General features: G+C 36.9%; 1 protein-coding gene across 1 annotated transcript in view; it reads left to right on the top strand.

The window, feature by feature from the left end:
• Positions 1-25,387, top strand: part of LOC309638022 (uncharacterized protein C3orf20) — an 89,048-nt gene that overhangs the window by 48,038 nt on the left and 15,623 nt on the right. The gene's annotated exons all lie outside the window — the stretch shown is intronic.

The following is a 25,387-nucleotide window of genomic DNA, read 5'->3' as shown; positions in this document are numbered from 1 at the left end:
CAATGTTACAATGTGAGATTTATCCATGTTGCTGCGTGTGGCAGAACCACTGCTCATTTTCATTGCTATGTAATAAACTATTGTAAGACTACACTAAAAATTTTATGCATTCTAATGTTGGTGGATATTTGGGTTGGTTACAATTTTGGTAATGACAGACTGTGCTGGTTTTTGTATATGTCCTTATTTCTGGTTGGGATATGCCTGGATGTGAAATTGCTGTCATAGAGTATGTGTATGTTATGCTAGATCCTGTAGTTCCGGTGAGACTACGTTTTCCAAATGGTGGTTTCAAGTTCCACTCCCACCAACAGTGTATGAGCATTCCAGTTGCTCCAAATCCTCACAATGCTTGATATTGTCCATCGTTTTAATTACAGCCATTCTATAATGATGAAATATTTTTTAATTTGCATTGCCCTGGTGACTACAGAGGTTGAGCACCTTTTCAATTGTTCATTGACCTTTTTGGATATTCTCTTTTGCAAAGTGCCTGTTGAGTCCTCTCATCCATTTTTCTACTGGTTGTTTGTCTTTTCTTGATTTATATTTTGGAGTTCTTTGTTATGGATACAAGACTTTTGTCAGTTATACATGTTGCAAATGATTCTCCCACTCCTACTCTGGCAGTGGTATCTATTGATGCACAGAAGTTGCTAAGTTTAATGTCCAGTTTTCAGTCTTTTTGTTTGTAATTAGTTATTTGTAACCTATTTAAGAACTTTCTCTACTCAGACAACATGATGGTATTCTCCAAAGTTGCCTTCTGTTAGTTTTTTCTTTTAACTTTTGCATTTATATCCATCCTCCACCTGCAAATGATTTCTGTGTATGACATGAAGTAGGGGCCAGGTTTTATTTTCCCCCACATATATACTGAACTGATCCAGCATCACCTATTGAGACGATTGTAATTTTCCCTCAGCTCTTTGGTGCAAACTGTCATAAATCAAGGGGCTCTACATGCTTAAATCAAGGGTCGTTTTTCTGGAGTCCCTATTTTGTTCCCTATTTGTTAAAACTTTTACCAACACCTAACAGTCTTAGTTATTATAGCTTTTTTCAAAAAAAAACTTTTAAAAATATTTATTTATTTTGGCTGCACAAGGTCTTAGTTGCAGCATGCGGGATCTTTAATTGTGGCATGCAGACTTTCTTAGTTGCAGCATGTGGACTCTTAGTTGTGGCATGTGGACTGTTAATTGTGGCATGCATGCGAGATATAGTTCCCCGGGCCCCCTGCATTGGGAATGTGGAGTCTTACCACTGGACCACCAGGAAAGACCCAGTTATTATAGCTTTATAATGAGTATTGATATACAGCAGAGCAAGTACTCAGTCTTTGTGTGATAAGCTGTTTTGCTATTCTTGGCCCTTTATATTTCCATATAATTTTAGAATCATCCTGTAGATTTAAAACATTGTCCTGGGATTTCAATTTGATTCTTAATGTCTTTGTGATATTGGGGTATTTCAATCCATGAATATGGTATATCTGTTTATTTGTTTATGTCTTCTCTAATCTCTCTGTAATATTTTGTGATTTTCAGCATAGAGGTCTTGTATGTCTTTCATTAGATTTATTCTATGATATTTTATAGTTTTGGTGCTCTTATAAATTATGTTTTAATTTAATTTTTCTATTTGTTGCTGGTTATAGAAAGGCAATTGATTTTGTTTTAGTTAAATTTATTTTTAAATTAATTACAGTAAACATTACTCTTTTTTGTGTAAAAGTCTATGAGTTTTGACAAATGCATAGAGTGGTGTAACCTCCACTGTAGCCAAGATATGGAACAGTTTCCCCACCAACTGAAAAAAAAGAAAGAAAGAAAGAAAGAAATTCCCTCATGCTACCCCTTTGTAGTCAAACTCTTCTTCCCTCACCTGTAATTCCTAACAACCACTGATCTGTTCTCTGTAGCTATGGCTTTGCATTTCGCAGAATGTCATATAAATGAGATTATATTGTATATAGCCTTTTGAGTCTAGCTTCTTTCACGTGGCATAAGACATATGAGATTCATCCATGTTGTTGCATGTATCAATAGTTTCTTTTTTTTTAGTTAATTAATTAATTAATTTATTTATTTTTGGCTGCGTTGGGTCTTTGTTGCCGCATGCAGGCTTTCCCTAGTTGTGGTGAGCGAGGGCTACTCTTCATTGCAGTGCGAGGGCTTCTCATTGTGGTGGCTTCTCTTGTTGTGGAGCACGGGCTCTAGGTACACGGACTTCAGTAGCTGTGGCACGTGGGCTAAGTAGTTGTGGCTCGTGGGCTCTAGAGCGCAGGCTCAGTAGTTGTGCCGCATGGGCTTAGCTGCTCCATGGCATGTGGGATCTTCCCGGACCAGGGCTTGAACCCATGTCCCCTGCACTGGCAGGTGGATTCTCAACCACTGCACCACCAGGGAAGCCCCTCAATGGTTTCTTTTTATTGCTGAATAGTATTCTGTTTCAGGGAGCCCCAACACCACCCCCACATTTAGAGATCTATTGATACTAGTACGCATGGGATTCAGCATATAGTTGTCTCATGGATAAGGTTTATTACAGTGAAAGGATACATGATAGGATGAGCAAGGGTAAAAGACACAGGTAGAATCTGGATAAATCCATATACAGACTTCGCCATGCGCTCTCCCTCCTGTAACGGGACACACCAAGCGTGCTTCCTTCTCTAGCAGTGAAAAATTGCAGTAACATGTGTGATGTTTCTGCCCAGGGGTGCCCATTAGCAACTCAGAGCCCAAGGTTTTTATTGGGTAGTAGTCATGTAGATACTCTCTGCCTAACAAATATCAAAGTTGCAGACTGCCAGAAGGAAAGCACGTGTTCAGCATAAATCACATTATTTATATAAACAGTGTATGCATAGTGTAGGAAATGGTTCAAGTGCCAAGTTCCCAGACACCAGCCAGGGGCCAACCTTGTAGGCAGGTCCTTCTAAAGACAGCAGCTTCAGGCCTCCTATGTTAACTCTCTTCTGTATATATTATGTGACATAGGTGGGCAAAAATTTATTTATCCATTTACCCATTGAAAGACATTTAAATTGTCTTCAGTTTTTAGTGATTATTAATAAAACTGCTATAAATACTCAAGAACAGGTTTTTATGTGAGCACAGGTTTTCATTTCACTTAGGTAAATTCTTCAGAGTTGGATTGCTCGGTTGTATGTAAATGGTGTGCTTAACTTCATAAGAAACTTCCAAACTGTCTTCCCAAGTGGCTGTACCATTATACATTCCCATCAGTAATGTGTGAGGGTTCCAGTTGCTCCAAATATTTGTCAGTACTTGATATTGTCAGCTTTTTTTCCCTTAAATTTTAACCATTCTAATATATGTGTAGTAATATTTCAATATGATTTTAATTTGCATTTGTCTAATTACTAATTATGTTGAACATCTTTTCATGGGCTTATTTACCATTCATATATTTTCTTTGGTGAAGTATCTGTTCAAATCTTTTCATATTTTTAAATTGGGTTATTTGTATTCTTATTGTTGAGTTTTGAGAGTTCCTTACTCTGGATATAAGTACTTTATCAGAAATGGGACTTTGAAATATTTTTTCCCAGTCTGTGGCTTCATTTTTCATTCTCTTAGTAGTGTTTTTGTGGAGCAAAGTTTATTTTGGTGCTGTCCAGTTTATCATTTTTTTTCTTTTCTGTATTGTGCTTTTGGTGTCATGTCTAAAAACTCTTTGCCTAACCCAGTGGTTCTCAACAGAGATGATTTTGACCCCCAAGGGACATTTGAAAATGTTTGGAGACATTTTTAACTGTTATGACTGGGGAGGGGTTGCTACTGCTATCTAGTGGGTAGAGGTCAGAGATGCTGCTAAACATCCTGCAATGAACAAAATGATTCCCCCCAGCACACACACACACAAGAAAGAATTATATGGTCCAAAATGTCAGTAGTACCAGTTGAGAAACTCTGGCCTAACCCAATGTCACAGAAGTTTTCTTCTAAAAGTTTTATATTTTTATGTTTCACATTTATGTCTGGGATCCATTCTGAGTTAATTTTTGTATAAGGTACAAAGTATGGGTTGAAGTTTATTTATTTATTTATTTTGCATATGTATATCCAATTGTTCCAGCAGCATTTGGGAAAAAGATATCCTTTTCTCTATTAAGTTGCCTTTGCACCTTTATAAAAAGTCAATTGCCCATATTTGTGTAGGTCTCTTTCTGGACTCCCTATTTTGTTAATATGGTGAATTACATTGATTTCAAATGCTGAACCAGCCTTGCATTCCTGGAATGAACTCCACTTGGTCATATGTATTATTCCTTTTCTCTGTTGCTAGATTCAAGTTTACTAATATTTTGTTGAGATTTTTTACATCCTTAGTCATGAGGGTTATTGGTCTATAGTGTTTTTTCTTGCAATGTTCTTGTCTGGTTTATTAGTGTAATGTTGGACTTAAAAGTTTCTTGGGAAGTAGTCCCTCCTCTTCTACTTTGTTTTGAATTGGTATTATTTTTTTCCTTAAATGTTTAGTAAAATTCACCAGTGAAATGATCTTGCCTGGAGTTTCCTTTGGTGGAAAGCTTTTTAAAATCAAACTTAATTACTTTAATAAATATAGGACTGTTCAGGTCATCTATTTTTCTTGAGTGAATTTTGATAGTTTGTGTTTTTAAGGGAATTGACCTATTTCATCTAAGTTATTGAATTTATGTGCACAGAATTGTCTATAGTATTCCCTTATCATCTTTTTAATGTCTGTAGGGTCTTTTTTTTTTTTAAACTTACCATCTTCACTATATTTAAGTGTACAGTTTAGTGGCATTAAGTACATTCACATTGTGCAACCATCACCACCATCCACCTCCAAAATGTTTTTCTTTTTTTTTTCACACACACACACTGTATTTTATTTGTACAAGAGATAAACTGACACCAAGCATTGTAAATGGATGACCACAACAAAAGCAACAATGATTGCAATTACCAAACACGAAACACACTCATACTATGTCATAATATTGACATTCAGTCCAGTAATCCTCCACTGTAACAGCTCCTTTACTTTGCAGTGAAAATTGATTTGTATATTTTTTGCCTCTGAGTCCTTGTGGGATTTTTTTTTTATTCAAACAGAAAGTCACAAAAATTATAATCATCCTCATCAGTTCACTCAGTCCCATGTAATTAATTTTTTTTATCTTGATCTTTTGTTAGCACTGTTATGAATTCATCAGTTTTCCATTAGAGTTCTGAAAATGCTTATTCATTCATTTCAGCAGTATAGTCAGTTACCAGAAACCTGTATTTGTCAGTCTTTTCCATGAATTCCTTGAAGATGAAACCCTTTTATAGGAACATTTTTGCATAAGCATCAGAGTACACCCAGAACTGTCTGTAAATGACAAAAGACTTAAAAATGACCATGGTTAAAGATTTGATGAAAATTCATAATAATGCATTTGACAAGGAAATTTAGTTATTTCTGAGATATACATTTTAAAGTAATAACTAGAATTATGACTTATAACATTATACCAGAACATGTAAGATTTTTAGAAATTTCATGTAATGTCTGAAACATTTATATTAACATATTTCCATACAAATAACCCAAAGAAAGTTTAGTATTAGTTGTGTTTTTTTGTTTGTTTGTTTATACTGCACATTCTTATTAGTCATCAATTTTATACACATCAGTGTATACATGTCAATCCCAATCGCCCAATTCAGCACACCACCATCCCCACCCCACAACGGTTTTCCCCCCTTGGTGTCCATATGTTTGTTCTCTACATCTGTGTCTGAACTTCTGTCCTGCAAACCGGTTCATCTGTACCATTTTTCTAGGTTCCACATACATGCATTAATATACGATATTTGTTTTTCTCTTTCTGACTTACTTCACTCTGTATGACAGGCTCTAGATCCATCCACGTCTCAACAAATGACTCAATTTCGTTCCTTTTTATGGCTGAGTAATATTCCATTGTATATATGTACCACATCTTCTTTATCCATTCGTCTGTCGATGGGCATTTAGGTTGCTTCCATGACCTGGCTATTGTAAATAGTGCTGCAATGAACATTGGGGTGCATGTGTATTTTTGAATTATGGTTTTCTCAGGGTATATGCCCAGTAGTGGGATTGCTGGATCATATGGTAATTCTATTTTTAGTTTTTTAAGGAACCTCCATACTGTTCTCCATAGTGGCTGTATCAATTTACATTCCCACCAACAGTGCAGGAGGGTTTCCTTTTCTCCACACCCTCTCTAGCATTTGTTGTTTGTAGATTTTCTGATGATGCCCATTCTAACTGGTGTGAGGTGATACCTCATTGTAGTTTTGATGTGCATTTCTCTAATAATTAGTGATGTTGAGCAGCTTTTCATGTGCTTCATGGCCGTCTGTATGTCTTCTTTGGAGAAATGTCTATTTAGGTCTTCTGCCCATTTTTGGATTGGGTTGTTTGTTTCTTTAATATTGAGCTGCATGAGCTGTTTATATATTTTGGAGATTAATCCTTTGTCCGTTGATTCATTTGCAAATATTTTCTCCCATTCTGAGGGTTGTCTTTTTATCTTGTTTATGGTTTCCTTTGCTGTGCAAAAGCTTTGAAGTTTCATTAGGTCCCATTTGTTTATTTTTGTTTTTATTTCCATTACTCTAGGAGGTGGATCAAAAAAGATCTTGCTGTGATTTATGTCAAAGAGTGTTCTTCCTATGTTTTCCTCTAAGAGTTTTATAGTGTCCGGTCTTACATTTAGGTCTCGAATCCATTTTGAGTTTATTTTTGTGTATGGTGTTAGGGCATGTTCTAATTTCATTCTTTTACATGTAGCTGTCCAGTTTTCCCAGCACCACTTATTGAAGAGACTGTCTTTTCTCCATTATATATCTTTGCCTCCTTTGTCATAGATTAGTTGACCATACGTGCGTGGGTTTATCTCTGGGCTTTCTATCTTGTTCCATTGATCTGTGTTTCTGTTTTTGTGCCAGTACCATATTGTCTTGATTACTGTAGCTTTGTACTATAGTCTGAAGTCAGGGAGTCTGATTCCTCCAGCTCCGTTTTTTCTGTCAAGACTACTTTGGCTATTCGAGGTCTTTTGTGTCTCCATACAAATTTTAAGATGATTTGTTCTAATTCCATAAAAAATGCCATTGGTAATTTGACATGGATTGCATTGAATCTGTAGATTGCTTATAGTCATTTTAGTAGTAGTTAGGAGTAGTCTCAGGGCCCTATTTAGGGACACTGTCAGTGCCTGAGTTAGGAGTAGTGTCAGGGCCTTAGTTAGGGACAGTGTCAGTGCCTGAGTTGGGAGTAGTGTCAGGGCCTTAGTTAGGATCTGTGTCAGTCCCTGAGTTAGGAGTAGTGTCAGGGCCTTAGTTAGGGACAGTGTCAGGGCCTGAGTTAAGAGTAATGTCAAGGCCTTAGTTAGGGAGAATGTTAGTGCCTGAGTTAGGAGTAGTGTTGGAGTAGTTTAGTAGGTAGGAGTAGCTTAATAGGTAGTTAGGAGTAGTTTAGTAGGTAGTATAGTCATTTTCACAGTATTGATTCTTCCAATCCAAGAACATGGTATATCTCTCCATCTGTTGGTATCATCTTTAATTTCTTTCATCAGTGTCTTATAGTTTTCTGCATACACGTCTTTTGTCTCCCTAGGTAGGTTTATTCCTAGGTATTTTATTCTTTTTGTTGCAATGGTAAATGGGAGTGTTTCCATAATTTCTCTTTCAGATTTTTCATCATTAGTGTATAGGAATGCAAGAGATTTCTGTGCATTTATTTTGTATCCTGCAACTTTACCAAATTCATTGATTAGCTCTAGTAGTTTTCTGGTGACATTTTTAGGATTCTCTATGTATAGTATCATGTCATCTGCAAACAGTGACAGTTTTACTTCTTCTTTTCCAATTTGTATTCCTTTTATTTCTTTTTCTTCTCTGATTACCGTGGCTAGGACTTCCAAAACTATGTTGAATAATAGTGGTGAGAGTGGACATCCTTGTCTCATTCCTGATCTTAGAGGAAATGCTTTCAGTTTTTCACCATTGAGAATGATGTTTGCTGTGGGTTTGTCGTATATGGCCTTTATTATGTTGAGGTAGGTTCCCTCTATGCCCACTTTCTGGAGAGTTTTTATCATAAATGGGTGTTGAATTTTGTCAAAAGCTTTTTCTGCAGCTATTGAGATGATCATATGGTTTTTATTCTTCAATTTGTTAATATGGTGTATCACATTGATTGATTTGCATATATTGAAGAATCCTTGCATCCCTGGGATAAATCCCACTTGATCATGGTGTATGATCCTTTTAATGTGTTGTTGGATTCTGTTTGCTAGTATTTTGTTGAGGATTTTTGCATCTATATTCATCAGTGATATTGGTCTGTAATTTTCTTTTTTTGTAGTATCTTTGTCTGGTTTTGGTATCAGGGTGATGGTGGCCTCATAGAATGAGTTTGGGAGTGTTCCTTCCTCTGCAATTTTTTGGAAGAGTTTGAGAAGGATGGGTGTTAGCTCTTCTCTAAATGTTTGATAGAATTCACCTGTGAAGCCATCTGGTCCTGGACTTTTGTTTGTTGGAAGATTTTTAATCACAGTTTCAATTTCATTACTTGTGATTGGTCTGTTCATATTTTCTGTTTCTTCCTGGTTCAGTCTTGGAAGGCCCATTTCTTCCAGGTTGTCCATTTTATTGGCATAGAGTTGCTTGTAGTAGTCTCTTAGGATGCTTTGTATTTCTGCAGTGTCTGTTGTAACTTCTCCTTTTCCATTTCTAATTTTATTGATTTGAGTCCTCTCCCTCTTTTTCTTGATGAGTCTGGCTAATGGTTTATCAATTTTGTTTATCTTCTCAAAGAACCAGCTTTTTGTTTTATTGATCTTTGCTATTGTTTTCTTTGTTTCTATTTCATTTATTTCTGCTCTGATCTTTATGATTTCTTTCCTTCTGCTAACTTTGGGTTTTGTTTGTTCTTCTTTCTCTAGTTCCTTTAGGTGTAAGTTTAGATTGTTTACTTGAGACTTTTCTTGTTTCTTGAGGTAGGCTTGTATAGCTATAAACCTCCCTCTTAGAACTGCTTTTGCTGCATCCCATAGGTTTTGGATCGTCGTGTGTTCATTGTCATTTGTCTCTAGGTATTTTTTGATTTCCTGTTTGATTTCTTCAATGATCTCTTGGTTATTTAGTAACGTATTATTTAGCCTCCATGTGTTTGTGTTTTTTACGTTTTTTTCCCTGTAATTCATTTCTAATCTCATAGCGTTGTGGTCAGAAAAGATGCTTGATACGATTTCAATTTCTTAAATTTACTGAGGCTTGACTTGTGACCCAAGATGTGATCTATCCTGGAGAATGTTCTGTGCGCACTTGAGAAGAAAGTGTAATCTGCTGTTTTTGGATGGAATGTCCTATAAATATCAATTAAATCTATCTGGTCTATTGTGTCATTTAAAGCTTGTGTTTCCTTATTAATTTTCATTTTGGATGATCTGTCCATTGGTGTAAGTGAGGTGTTAAAGTCCTCCACTATTATTGTGTTACTGTCAATTTCCTCTTTTATAGCTGTTAGCAGTTGCCTTATGTATTGAGGTGCTCCTATGTTGGGTGCATATATATTTATCATTGTTATATCTTCTTCTTGGATTGATCCTTTGATCATTATGTAGTGTCCTTCCTTGTCTCTTGTAACATTCTTTATTTTAAAGTCTGTTTTATCTGATATGAGTATAGCTACTCCAGCTTTCTTTTGATTTCCATTTGCATGGAATATCTTTTTCCATCCCCTCACTTTCGGTCTGTATGTGTCCCTAGGTCTGAAGTGGATCTCTTGTAGACAGCATATATATGGGTCTTATTTTTGTATCCATTCAGCAAGCCTGTGTCTTTGGTTGGAGCATTTAATCCATTCATGTTTAAGGTAATTATCGATATGTATGTTCCTGTGACCATTTTCTTAATTGTTTTGGGTTTGTTTTTGTAGGTCCTTTTCTTCTCTTGTGTTTCCAACTTAGAGAAGTTCCCTTTAGCATTTGTTGTAGATCTGGTTTGGTGGTGCTGAATTCTCTTAGCTTTGCTTGTCTGTAAAGCTTTTGATTTCTCCATCGAATCTGAATGAGATCCTTACTGGGTAGAGTAATCTTGGTTGTAGGTTCTTCCCTTTCATCACTTTAAGTATATCATGCCACTCCCTTCTGGCTTAGAGTTTCTGCTGAGAAATCAGCTGTTAACCTTATGGGAGTTCCCTTGTATGTTATTTCTCAGTTTTCCCTTGCTGCTTTCAATAATTTTTGTTTGTCTTTAATTTTTGCCACTTTGATTACTATGTGTCTCGGCGTGTTTCTCCTTGGGTTTATCCTGTATGGGTCTCGCTGCGCTTCCTGGACTTGGGTGGCTATTTCCTTTCCCTTGTTAGGGAAGTTTTCGACTATAATCTCTTCAAATATTTTCTTGGGTCCTTTCTCTCTCTCTTCTCCTTCTGGGACCCCTATAATGTGAATGTTGTTGCATTTAATGTTGTCCCAGAGGTCTCTTAGGCTGTCTTCATTTCTTTTCATTCTTTTTTCTTTAATCTGTTCCGCAGCAGTGAATTCCACCATTCTGTCTTCCAGGTCACTTATCCGTTCTTCTGCCTCAGTTATTCTGCTATTGATTCCTTCTAGTGTAGTTTTCATTTCAGTTATTATATTGTTCATCTCTGTTTGTTTGTTCTTTAATTCTTCTAGGTCTTTGTTAAACATTTCTTGCGTCTTCTCGATCTTTGCCTCCATTCCGATCATCTTCACTATCATTATTCTGAATTCTTTTTCTGGAAGGTTGCCTATCTCCACTTCATTTAGTTGTTTTTCTGGGTTTTATCTTGTTCCTTCATCTGGTAAGTAGCCCTCTGCCTTTTCATCTTGTCTATCTTTCTGCGAATGTGGAGTTTTTTTCCCACAGGCTGTAGGATTGTAGTTCTTCTTGCTTCTGCTGTCTGTCCTCTGCTGGGTGAGGCTATCTAAGACGCTTGATGGGAGGGACTGGTGGTGGGTAGAGCTGACTGTTGCTCTGGTGGGCAGAGCTCAGTAAAACTTTAATCCACTTGACTGCTGATGGGTGGGGCTGGGTTTCCTCCCTGTTGGTTGTTTGGCCTGAGGCAACCCAACACTGGAGCCTACCTGGGCTCTTTGGTGGGGCTAATGGCAGACTGTGGGAGGGCTCACATCAAGGAGTACTTCCCACAACTTCTGCTGCCAGTGTCCTTGTCCCCACGGTTAGCCACAGCCACCCCCCGCCTCTGCAGGAGACCCTCCAACACTAGCAGGTAGGTCTGTTTCAGTCTCCCCTGGGGTCACTGCTCCTTCCCCTGTGTCCCGATGTGCACACTACTTCGTGTGTGCCCTCCAAGAGTGGAGTCCCTGTTTCCCCCAGTCCTGTCAAAGTCCTGCAATCAATTCCCACTAGGCTTCAAAGTCTGATTCTCTAGGAATTCCTCCTCCCATTGCCAGACCCCCAGGTTGGGAAGCCTGATGTGTGGCTCAGAACCTTCACTCCAGTGGGTGGACTTCTGTGGTATAAGTGTTGTCCAGTCTGTGAGTCATCCACCCACCAGTTATGGGATTTGATTTTACTGTGATTGTGCCCCTCCTACCATCTTATTGTGGCTTCTCCTTTGTCTTTGGATGTGGGGTATCTTTTTTGGTGAGTTCCAGTGTCTTCCTGTTGATGATTGTCCAGCAGCTAGTTGTGATTCTGGTGTGCTCGCAAGAGGGAGTGAGAGCATGTCCTTCTACTCCACCACCATGGTTCCTCCCCTCCTTCTTCTGTTTTTTTTTTTTAAAGATTTATTATTTATTTAATTTATTTTTGGCTGCATCGGATCTTAGTTGCAGCATGCAGGATCTTCCTTGAGGCATGCGAGATCTTTCATTGTGGCGCGCAGGCTTCTCACTAGTTGGGGTGTGTGGGTTTTCTCTTCTTTAGTTGTGGTGTGCAAGCTCCAGGGTGCGTGGACTCTCTAGTTTGCGGCATGCTGCCTCTAGTTGAGGAATGCGAGCTCAGTAGTTTTGGCACATGGGTTTAGTTGCCCCACGGAATGTGGGATCTTAGTTCCCTGACCAGGGATCAAACCCGCGCCCCCTGCATTGGAAGGCATATTCTTTACCACTGGACCACCAGGGAAGTCCCTGTCCATAGGGTCTTTAGTGATATTCCCTATTTTATTTATGATATTGGTAATTTATGTCTTCTCATTTTTATCTTGGTCAGTCTCGTTACAGTTTTATCAATTTTATTGATCTTTTCAAAAAATCACTTTTTGGTTTCATTGATTTTTCTCTATTGTTTTTCTATTTTCAATTCCATTGATTTCTGCTCTTTATCTTCCTTCTGCTTGTTTTGTGTTTAATTTGCTCTTTTTCTAGTTCCTTAAGTTGTGAGCTTAGATTATTAGTTTGAGCCCTTATATTTTTAATGCATAAGTATTTAATTTTTTTTTTTTTCACATTTATGACTTTTTGCTCTCATTCCTTTTGGATCTCAGACCTTCCATATGGGATCGCTTTATTTATTTATTTATTTATTTATTTATTTATTTATTTATTTATTTATTTGGTTGTGCCAGGTCTTAGTTGCGGCAGGCGGGCTCCTTAGTTGCGGCTCGCCGGTTCCTTAGTTGTGGCATGTGAACTCTTAGTTGCGGCACGCATGTGGGATCTAGTTCCCTGACCGGGGATTGAACTCAGGCCCCCTGCATTGGAAATGCAGAGTCTTAGCCACTGCGCCAACAGGGAAGTCCCCATAAGTATTTAATTTTGTAAATTTCTCTCTAAGCACTGCTTTGCCTACCCCCCACAAATTTTGGTATGTTGGATTTTCGTTTTTATTCAGTCTAAAATATTTTCTAATTTCCCTGTGTTTCACCTTTGACCCATGGTTGTTTGGAAGTCTGGTATTTAATTTCCAAATATTTGAGGATTTTCTGGATGTCTTTCTGTTATTGATTTTTGGTTTATTTATGGTATAGTCTGAGAATGTATTTTGTTCGCTTTCCATTCTTTTAAATTAATTAAAGTTTGTTTTATGACCCCAAATATAATCTGTTTTGGTGAATGCTGTTTGTGCACTTGAAAAGAATATATGTCTGTATTCATGGTCTTGGTGGGTGGAGTCTTCAACAAATGTCAATGAAGTCAAATTGGTTGATATTGTTGTAAAAGTCTTATACATCCTTGTTGATCTTCTGTCTTGTTCTGCTGAGTAGTAGGAATGGAATGTTGATGTCTCCAAATATAATTATGGATTTGTTTATTTTACCTTAATTCTATATCAGTTTTTTGCTTCATACATCTCGGAGCTATGTTGTTGGGTACAGCACATTTAACTCTTTTGTCATTATGTAACATCTCTCTTGATACCTGATAATTATGTTCTGAAGTCTACTTTGTCTAATGATAATATACCCACTTCAGCTTTCTTTTGATTAGTGTTTGCTTGATACAACTATTCCATTATTTTACTTTTTTTTTTGATGTGGACCATTTTTAAACTCCTTATTGAATTTGTTACAATATTGCTTCTTTTTTTTTATGTTTTTGGTTTTTTGACCACGAGGCATGTGGGATCTTAGCTCCCCTACCAGGGATCGTACCCGCACTCCCTGCATTCGAAGGCAGAGTCTTAACCACAGGACCGTCAGGGAAGTCCCCATTATTTTATTTTTAATCATCTATATCATTATATTTAAAGTGGGTTTCTTGTAAACAGCATATAATTAGGTCTTGGTTTTTTGTTTAGTCTAACACTGTCTTTTTTTTTTTTTTTTTTTTAATCTTTTGGCTGTGCTGTGCGGCATGTGGAATCTTAGTTCCCTGACCAGGGATCGAACCTGCGCCCCTTGCATTGGAAGTGCAGTGTCTTAACCACTGGACTGCCAGGGAGGTCCCTGACACTGTCTTTTAATTGGCGTATTTAGACCATTTATATTTAATATAACTATTGATATAGTTTAAGTCTGCTATTTTATTATTTTTCTGTTTGTATTCTTTGCTTTTTTATTTCTCTCTGTCCCCTTTCCTGCTTTCTTTTGTATTGTTTGAATATTTTTAGTATTCCAGTTTAATTTATCTATTGGCTTTTTGGCTATAGCTCTTTGTTTTTTAATTTTTATGTTATTGTTTGCCTTAGCATATAGGTTCTATTCAATACATGCCTTACTTTTCACAGTATGTTTAGGCCTAATAATTACCATTTCAAGGGAAATGTAGAAGCCTTACAATCATAAGTCTCTTTACCCTCCTTCCTTTCTATTATCATATGTATTACATGTACATATATTTAAACTCTTCAACAACATCATAATATTTGCTTTCAACAGTCAAACATATTTTAAAGCACTTAAGAAAAAATACATAGTGTATTATGTTATTTGTTATTTGTCATTTCTGTTGCTCTTCTTTAATTCCTGAAGTTCTGAGTTTTCCTTTGTTTGCAGCATTTCATGATCTGTGGCTTTCATTAGTTTTGGAAAATTCTCAGCCATTAATTCATGAGATATTCAGTCTATCCTTTTTCCCTTCTCTCCCTTCTTCCTTCCCCTCTTTTCTTCCTCCTTTTCCTCTCTTCTGCATCTGGCACTCCAAGTATGTTTATGTTATACCTTTTCAGTGAGTTCCATGCATCTTTTTTTCTTGAGTCTATATTTTCCATCCTTTGTACTTTAGTCTATATTCTACTGACCTGACTTTCAGTTTACTAATATTCTTGTTAACTGTGTCTAATATGCTGATAAAACTTATCCCTTGAGTTCTTGATTTCATTTATTCTATTTTTAAATTCTAGAATGTCTAATTGATTCTTTTAGAATTTTATTCTCTGCTGAAATTCTTCATCTTATCTCCTGTTTTCTTGTATATATTAATCATGGCTACTTTGATGTCTGTGTCAGATATCTCCAATATCTATATCCCTGTAGATGTTTCTCATAGTTTTCAGTTAGTCCTTGACTTTTAAAGTATTTGATGTTTTGTGCATGCCACACATTGTATATGAAAAAGTATAGAGATAATTTGAGGCTCTGGATGATGTAATGTTCCTTAAGATAAGATTTACCTTTGTTTTCAACTGTCAGCTTGGCTGTGGCCAGACCACCCTCATCCAGACAGGGACTGAAACTGTGCTTTGGTCTTTGTTAGGGCTTGTCTATTTCTGTTTCACCTTCACTCTTCAGGATTGTTATCAGGGCCATCTTCTTCAATGGGCCCTGAACTCCCACTTTTCTCCCTTTAGCCATGAGCATGTCAGGAGCTCTGCTCAGTTGCTCAGCCTGTCATCCCCAGGTTTCATTTTCAGAATCAGTATTTGCTGAGAGGGATAAAGCTGTCTTAAAGGTCACATTCATCTTCTTGGTTTCCCTCTTCTTCCAGATCCTGACCCTGCAATTTCTCATTGACTTGTGAAGTCTCTAATGCATTTAAACAGTTTTTTAAAATATTTTTTGTTGAGCTTTTCTCATTTTTCTCAGAAGGAAGATTGGTCTAAAAGACACTAATTAGCCATTGTTGGAAGTGGAAACATTTCTTATTGCTCTGTGGGAAAATTATTTTAGGGTGGGAAGAGTGGAATCAAAGTAGTTAGGAGACGATTTTAGTAATCCTGATGACACTAATGTTGTGCTGTCAAGGGTAGTAGCAGAAATAACAAGAAAATTAGACATATTTCTAGTACATTTTGGAAGTAAAGCTAACAGAACTGACAGATGTGGGATAAGGGAGCTCTGCGATGGGCTGCTAGTCACAGTAACGTAGGCTCTAGGCTTTCAGCATTGCAGAGGTCACAGCTAGCAGATGGGAGGTGGTTCCAAATGTGTGGGCCTGTCTGAAGAGTAAAGTCAAGTTCAGCTGGGAAGGAGAACCTTGATGAGACCAGGCTGAAGAGGTTGGATCTGATGTGCAGGACAAATGGCTAAGTCCCAGACAGAGAAAGCAATGGGGAGGACCTTGTGACAGGAGCAGTGGCCTGTGATGGGAGATACGTGACCCCACAGGGAGGGAACTGGAGTAGTAAATACCCAACCTTATGCTCCTCCTCTCCTCCGATCTCCTGCTGGTGCCCCATTAGCAAAACCCAGCCTAGAATTTCTTAATGCCTGTGCAAGCGAATGCAAACATACTTTATTTCTTCCTCTTTCTCTCTCATTTTTTGCTTAAAAAATATCATATTAATAGCACTGTTCTGAACTTTGCTTTTTTTACTTAGTATATCTTGGAGATTATTCTGTGAATCAATTTCATCTTTTTTTTTTCCTCAGGATGGGTAATATCCATTGTATAGATGTTCCATGATTGATTGGTGCAATCCTTTATTCTTATTCTAAGCCATGCTGAAGACAATAGCCATATATATTCATTATCTCACACTTGTACACATATATTTGAGTATAAATTTCTAAAGATGGAATTTCTGGGCTAAAAGTCATATGCATTTATAATTTTAAGAGATAGTGCCAAATTAATCTCTATAAGGGTTATACCAAGTTACAGTCTCTCATCAGCCAAATATGTTACCTTAGTATAGTTTTAATTTGTATTTATCTTATTATAGTGAAGTTGAGTATCTTTTCATTTCTTTTTCAATTTTTTTATTGTGGTAAAATACACATAACATAAAGTTTATTATCCTAATCATTTTAAAGTATACATTTTAATGATATTAAATATACTCATAATGTTGTGCAACTATCACCACCATTCATCTCTATTACTCTTTTCATCTTGTAAAATTGACAGTCTTTACCCATTAAACACTAACTTCCCATTCCCCCTCCCCCAGTCCCTGGCAACACCATTCTACTTTCTGTCTTTATGACTTTGACTACACTTAGTTCCTTATATAAGTGGAATCATACAGTATTTGTCTTTCTGTGACTGGTTTATTTCATGTAACATAATGTCCTCAAGGTTCACTCATGTTATAACATATTGCAGAATTCCCTTCCTTTTTAAGGCTGAATAATATCCTATTTCATGTAGAGACCACATTTTGCTTATCAATTTATTGGTCAGTAGACACTTGGGTTACTTCCATGTTTTACCTATTGTGAATAATGCTGCTATGAACCTGGATGTACAAATATCTCTTCAAGACCATGTTTTCAATTCTCTTGGGTGTATACCCATAATGGATTTGCTAAATTATATAATTCTATTTTGTAATTTTTTTGAGGAACCACCATACAGTTTTCCACAGTGGCTGTACCATTTTACATTCCCACCAACAGTGCAGAGTGTTCCAATTTCCCCACATTCTCACCAATACTTGCTGTTTTCTGGGTTTTTTTTTTTTTTTAATTTATTCATTTGTTTATTTTTGGCTGCGTTGGGTCTCTGGTGCTGTGCGCAGGCTTTCTCTAGTTGTGGCACGCAGGCTTAGTTGCTCCGCAGCACGTGGGATCCTCCGGGACCAGGGCTCAAACCCCATGTCCCCTGCATTGGCAGGCGGATTCCCAACCACTGCGCCACCAGGGAAGTTCCTCTGGGGGGGTTTTTTGATGGTAGTTATTGTAATGGGTGTGAGAGTGGTGTCTTGTAGTGTTGATTTCCATTTCCCTGATGATTAGTGTTGTTGAACATCTTTTCATGTGCTTATTGACCATTTTGCATATCTTCTTTTGAGAAATGTCTGTTCAAGTCCTTTTCCCATTTTTCAGTCAGGTTGGTTATTTTGTTGAGTTTTAGGAGTTCTCTATATATCCTGGATATTAATCTCTTACCAGATACATTATTTGCCAGTATTTTCTCCCATTCTGTGGGTTTCCTTTTTACTCTGTGGATAGTGTCTTTTGGTGCACATAGTTTTTGTTTTTATGAAGTATAATTTGTCTATTTTTTCTTTTGTCACCTCTGCCTTTGGTGTCATATCCATGAAATCATTGCCAAATTCAATGTTGTAAAGCTTCTCTGCAATGTTTTGTTCTAATAATTATAATATTTTATGTTTTACATTTAGATCCTTGGTCCATTTCAAATTAACTTTTGTATAAGGTGTTAGGTAAGGATCCAACTTCATTCTTTTGCATATGGATATCCAGTTTTCCCAGCTCTATTTGTTGAAAAGACTGTCCTTTCCCATTGAATGGTCTTGGCACCCTTGTCAAAAATCATTTGACCATAAATCATTTGCGAGGATTTATTTCTGGGCTTTCTATTCTATTCCATTGGTCTGTATGCTTGTCTTTATGCCAGTACCACACTGTTTTGATGACTGTAGCACTAGAGCAAGTTTTGAAATCAGGAAGTGCGAGTCCTCCAACTTTGTTCTTCTTTTTCAGGGTAGTTTTGGCTGCTCATGGCCCCTTGCAATTCCATATGCATTTTAGGGTTGGCTTTTCTATTTATGCAAAAAGAAAAAGGTTTTTGGAATTTTCATAGGAAATGTGCCAAATCTGTAGATCATTTTGGGTAGGATTGCCATCATAACAGCATTAAGTCTTTCAATACAAGAACATGAGTGTCTTCCATTTACTTAGGTCTTTAAAATTTTCTTTCAACAGTGTTTTGTAGTATTCACTGTGTGAGCCTTTCACTTTCTTGGTTTCATTTATTCCTAAGTATTTTATTCTTTATGATGCTATTATAAATGAGATTATTTTCTTAACTTCCTTTTCAGATTGTTCATTGCTAATGTATAGAAACATAACTGGTTGTTTTTTTTTACATAATTGGTTTTTGTGTGTTGATCTTTTTTTTTTTAATTAATTAATTGATTGATTTTTGGCTGTGTTGGGTCTTCGTTTCTGTGCGAGGGCTTTCTCTAGTTGTGGCAAGCGAGGGCCACTCTTCATCACGGTGCGTGGGCCTCTCACTATCGCGGCCTCTCTTGTTGCGAAACACAGGCTCCAGACGCGCAGGCTCAGTAGTTGTGGCTCACGGGCCTAGTTGCTCCGTGGCATGTGGAATCTTCCCAGACCAGGGCTCGAACCTGTGTCCGCCGCATTGGCAGGCAGATTCTCAACCACTGCGCCACCAGGGAAGCCCTGTGTTGATCTTTTATTCTGAAATTTTGCTGAATTTGTTTATTAGTTCTAATAGTTTGTGCTTGCCCACATGCACATGTGTGTGTGTATATGTTCTTTAGGATTTTCTATATACAAATCATATCTGTGAATAGAAATAGTTTAACTCCTCCTTCTTTTCAATTTATATGGCTTTCACTTCTTTTTCTTGCCTAATTGCTCTAGCTAGAACTCCAGTACAGTGTTGAATAGAAATGGTGAAAGTGGGTATCCTTGTCTCATTCCTTATCCCTAAGGGGGAAAGCTTTAAAGTCTTTCACCATTGAGTATAGTGTTAGCTGTGAGTATTTCATAAATGCCCTTTATCATGTTGAGGAAGTTCCTTTAACATGTCTGTCAAATGTTTTTATCATGAAAGGGTGTTTGACTTCGTCAAATGCTTTTTCTTTGTAAATTGGGAAGATCATGTGGTTTTTGTCCTCTTCATCTTATTAGTGTGATATATTACATTGATTCATCTTCATATGTTGAACCACTCTTGCATTCCTTGGACAAACTCCTCTTAGTCATGGTGAATAATCCTTTTAATATGCTGCTGGATTTGGCTTGCTAGTATTTCTTTTCTTTCTTTCTTTTTTTTTTTTTTAGTGCAAAAGTGATGTTAAATTTTATTTTTTTATTTAGTTATTTAAATTAATTTTTTTATTGAAGTGTAGTTGATTTACAATGTTTTGTTAGTTTCAGGTATACAGCAAAGATATATATATATTTTCTTTTTCAGATTATTTTCTCATGTAGGTTATTACAAGATATTGAGTATGGTTCCCTGTGCTATACAGTAAGGTCCCTGTTGGTTATCTAGTTTATATATAGTAGTGTGTATATGTTACTCCCAACTTCCTAATTTATCCCTCCTTCCCACCACTGCCCTTTGGTAACCGTAAGTTTGTCTTCTATGTCTATGAGTCTGTTTCCGTTTTGTAAATAAGTTCATTTGTATCTTTTTTTTAGATTCCATATATAAGTGGTAGCATATGATATTTGTCTTTCTCTGTCTGACTTACTTCACTTAGTATGATCAACTTGAGGTCCATTCATGTTGCTGCAAATGACATTATTTCATTCTTTTTTATGGCTGAGTAATATTCCATTGTATTGATAAATATATATATATATATATATATACCCCCCACATATTCTTTATCCATTCAGCTGTTGATAGCCATTTAGGTTGCTTCCATGTCTTGGCTATTGTAAATAGTGCTTCAATGAACATTGGGATGAATGCATGTTTTCAAATTATGGTTTTCTTCTTTTGTGGTATCTTTGTCTGGTTTTGGTATCAGGGTGATGGTGGCCTCATAGAATGAGTTTGGAAGTGTTCCTTCCTCTGCAATTTTTTGGAACAGTTTCCGAAGGATAGGTGTTAGCTCTTCTTTAAATGTTTGGTAGAATTTGCCTGTTAAGCCATCTGGTCCTGGACTTCTGTTTGTTGGGAGTTTTTAAATCACAGATTCAGTTTCAGTATTTGTATCGATAATTGGTCTGTTCATATTTTCTATTTCTGGTTCAATCTTGGGAGATTGTACCTTTCTAAGAATTTGTCCATTTCTTCTAGGCTGTCCATTTGATTGGCATATAGTTGCCTGTAGTAGTCTCTTATGGTCCTTTGTATTTCTGTGGTGTCAGTTGTAACTTCTCCTTTTTTATTTCTAATTTTATTGATTTGAGCCCTCTCCCTTTTTTTCTTAATGAGTCTTGCTAAAGGTTTATCAATTTTGTTTATCTTTTCAAAGAACCAGCTTTTAGTTTCATTAATGTTTTCTCTTGTTTTCTTTGTCTCTATTTAATTTATTTCTGCTCTGATCTTTATGAGTTCTTTCCTTCTACTAATTATGGGGTTTTTGGTTCTTCTTTCTCTAGTTGCTTTAGGTGTAAGGTTAGGTTGTTTATTTGAGAATTTTCTTGTTTCCTGAGGTAAGCTTCTATTGCTATAAACTTCCCTCTTAGAACTGCTTTTGTGGCATCCCATGGGTTCTGGATGATCGTATTTCGTTTTCATTTGTCTCTAGGTATTTTTTGATTTTCCCTTTGATTTCTTCAGTGATCCATTGGTTGATTTCTAATCTCATAACATTGTGGTCAGAAATGATGCTCGATATGATTTCAGTTTTCTTACATTGACCAAGGCTTGCTTTGTGGCCCAGCATGTGATGTATCCTGGAGAATGTTCCGTGTACACTAGAAAAGAATGTGAATTCTGCTGCTTTTGGATGGAATGCTCTATAGATATCAACTAACTCCATTTGGTCTAATGTGTCATTGAAGGCCTGTGTTTCCTTATTGATTTTCTGTCTGGATGATCTGTCCATTGATGTTAGTGAGGTGTTAAAGTCTCCCACTATTTTGGTGTTATTGTCAATTTCTTCTTTTATATCTGTTAACATTTGCCTTGTATATTGAGGTGCTCCTGTGTTGGATGCATATGTGTGTGTGTGTGTGTATATGTATATATGTATATTTACAATTGTTATATCTTCTTCTTGGATTGATCCCTTAATCACATGTCCTTCTTGTTTCTCTCGTAACAGTCTTTATTTTAAAGTCTATTTTGTCTGATATGAATATTTCTACTCCAGCTTTCTTTAGATTTCCATTTGCATGGAATGCCTTTTTTCATTCCCTCACTTTCAGTCTGTATGTGTCTCTAGATCTCAAGTGGGTTTCTTGTAAAGAGCATATATATGGGTCTTGTTTTTGTATCCATTCAGCAGTCTATGTCTTTTGGTTGGAGCATTTAATACATTTACATTTAAGGTAATTATTGATATACATGTTCTCATTGCCATTTTCTTAATTGTTTTGGATTTTTATAGGCCTTTTTTCTTCCTTTCCTCTTTTGTTCTCTTCTCTTATGATTTGATAACTATTTTTAGTATTGTGTTTGGATTCCTTTTTCTTTTTTGTGTGTATATCTATTACAGATTTTTGGTTTGTGATTGCCATGAGGTTTTGATACAGTAGTCTATATAAATACATGATTGTCTTAAGTTGTCAATCTCTTAATTTCAAATGCATTTCAAATATCCTGCATTTGTACTTTCATCCCCTCACAATTACTGGTTGTGATATTTGTGTGTGAATGACTTCCTGTCTTTACTGTATGTTTGCCTTTACTGGTGAGCTTTCCTACTTCAGAATTTTCTTGTTTCTATTGATAGAAAATAGAAAAAAATTCTTGTTTCCTTTATTTTCTGCCTACAGAAGTTCCTTTAGCATTTGTTGTGAAGCTGGTTTGGTGGTGCTAAATTCTTTTAGCTCTTGCTTGTCTGTAAACCTTTTGATTTCTCTGTCAGATCTGAATGGGAGCCTTGCTGGATAGTTTGTCTTCTTACTCCTGGGTAGAGTAGTCTTTTTTTTTTTTAATATTTATTTATTTATTTATTTGGCTGCGCTGCATCTTAGTTGCAGCATGTGGGATCTTCGTTGAGGCATGAGGGATCTTTAGTTGTGGCATGCAAACTCTTAGTTGCGGCATATGGGATCTAGTTCCCTGACCAGGGATCAAACCTGGGCCCCCTGCATTGGGAGCACAGAGTCTTAGTCACTGGACCACCAGGGAAGTCCCAGAGTAGAGTATTCTTGGCTGTGGGTTTTTTCCTTTCATCACTTTAAATGTATCGTGCCACTTCCTTCTGGCCTGCAGAGTTTCTGCTGAAAAATCAGCTGATAACCTTATGGAGATTCCCTTGTATGTTATTTGTTGCTTTTCCCTTACTGCTTTTAATATTTTCTCCTTGTCTTTAATTTTTGTCAGTTTGATTACTATGTGTCTTGGCATGTTCCTCCCTGGGTTAATCCTGCCTGGGACTCTCTGCGCTTCCTGGACTTGGGTGATTGTTTCCTTTCCCATGTTAGGGAAGTTTTCAGCTATTATCTCTTCAAATATTTTCTCAGGCCCTTTCTCTTTCTCTCCTCCTTTTGGGACCCACATAATGCGAATGTTGGTGCATTTAATGTTGTCCCAGAGGTGTCTTAAACTGTCCTAATTTCTTTTCATTCTTTTTTCTTTCTTCTCTTACGCAGCAGTGATTTCCCCCATTCTGTCTTCCAGCTCACTTATCCATTCTTCTGCCTCATTTAATCTGCTGTTGATTCCTTCTAGTGTATTTTTCATTTCAGTTATTCTTCAACTCTGTTTGGTTGTTGTTTATATTTTCTAATTCTTTGTTAAAAGTTTCTTGTAACTTCTTGCAGTGCGCATCCATTCTTTTTCCAAGATCTTGGATCATCTTTATGATCGATCATTACTCTGAAGTCTTTCTCTGGTAGATTGCCTATCTCCACTTCATTTAGTTGTTCTTCTGGGGTTTTATCTTGTTCTTCATCTGGAACATATGCCTCTGCCTTCCTAGTATTTCTTTGAGGTTTTTTGCATCTATATGCATAGTGGATATTCATCTGTATTTTTCTTTTCTTACAGTATCTTTGTCTGGCTTTGGTATCAAAGCCATACTTTCTTGTTTCTCTTCATGCCTCATAATTTTTTGTTGAAAACTCATTTAGAATGTTACAATGCAGTAACTCTGGAAATCAAATACTCCCCTTTCTCCAGGGTTTATTATTGCTGCTTGTAGTTTGTAGTTGTTTGTTTGTGACCTTCTGTGAAGGGACATAGTTATGGAGTTCCCTACTCTGCCATTTTAGGCAACATCACTCCTATTTTCTTATGATTAATTCATTTCTATATAATTTTCATAAATTGTGTGTTCACTTCCTTTGTCTATATTTTATTGGGTTATTAAATTTTTCAAATTCACTTACAGTTATTTATGTTGTAGGGAAACTAGCCACTTGTTTGTGATAGGAGTATCATATATGTTTTCCAGTTTGTCATTTCTTTTTTGTCTTGGCTTGTGATAGTTTCTCCACTCAGGGTTTCTTGGTTTTTTTCTATTGTGTAGTTGAATTTATCAGTCTTTTTCTATCATGACTTCTGGACTTTTGAGTCATAATTATGAAAAGTCTTACCTGCTCCAAAGTTATAAAAGGATTTTAACATATTTTCTACTAGAACTTTTATGGCTTAATTTCCTACATTTAAATGCTTAATCCATTTTGGATTTATCTTGATATAAGTTGTGATTAACAGATCCAACCTTTTGCCCTGCAGATGTTCACGTTCTTGAAGAAGAGCTATCCTTCAGTTTGTTTAGCAAGTGTTTATTAGTATCAGGTAGCCTCTGAATAATTATGAGCAGTAAATTACTTGCATTGCTCTTTTTCAGAATGATCTGGCTTCTAATCCTAGCCCTTACCACTTAATGACTGTATGAACTTGGGCAACCCCTTCACCTGGTGGGAGCCTTCTGTTTTCCCATTTGTAAACAGTGATAATAGTGTCTGCTCAGCCTATTATTTAGGGTTATTACAAAATAAACCAAGACAATGTCTATGCCAAGGACTATGGATGCTGTAAAATGCTAACCAGGGTGTAAGGCAGTAGTAATGATAAGAGTAAAAGTCATAGCAGTTCTTTCTATCTGGATGGTACTTATTCCCGTCTAAATACAACAACCTTCACAACCCTGCAACAACCCTGTGCAGTGTCTGACACATAGTAGTTCCCTGATAAATACTTGTTTGATTATTTTTTGAGTACGCATTGAATCTTTACTCTTATTCCACTGAGAAGAACACTCCAAACTCATGAACTCATGGATCTTATGTTCCATTGGGATGGAGAAGTAAAACAACCAAAATAAATAAGCAAAATGTATAGTATTTTTTTAAAAAGCTTTTTATTGAAACCGTTTTCAGCTTGTTAGGAGGAAACATCTTAGTTTCAGACAGAAGTGGTCCACACAGTTGCAAGCTTTTACCTTAAACTGTTTCGGACAGGAACTTTTAAATTTATTTTATTTATTTATTTTTGGCTGCATTGGGTCTTCGTTGCTGCACACGGGCTTTCTCTAGTTTCAGTGAGTGGGGGCTACTCTTTGTGGCGGCGCACTTGCTTCTCATTGCAGTGGCTTCTTTTGTTGCAGAGCACGGGCTGTAGGCACGTGGGCTTCAATAGCTGTGGCACACAGGCTCAGTAGTTGTGGCTTGCGGGCTCTAGAGTGCAGGCTCAGTAGTTGTGGCACACAGGCTTTGTTGCTCCACGGCATGTGGCATCTTCCTGGACCAGGGATCGAACCCATGTCCCCTGCATTGGCAGAGAGATTCTTAACCACTGCGTCACTAGGGAAGTCCTATATAGTATTTTAGATAGTCAACAGTGGTAAAGAAAATAGGCAGGGAAGGGGGAAGTTTGTTGGGGATGGAGGGATGCAATTCCCAACAGAACAGTCGGGTGAGAAAGCACACATCTGGGGGAAAAGCCAGGCAGGCAGAAGGAACAGCA

This window comes from Balaenoptera physalus (assembly GCF_965194825.1).
Source record: "Balaenoptera physalus genome assembly, chromosome: 11".
Lineage (NCBI taxonomy): Eukaryota > Metazoa > Chordata > Mammalia > Artiodactyla > Balaenopteridae > Balaenoptera > Balaenoptera physalus.
This window is presented reverse-complemented; position numbering and strand designations above follow the sequence as displayed.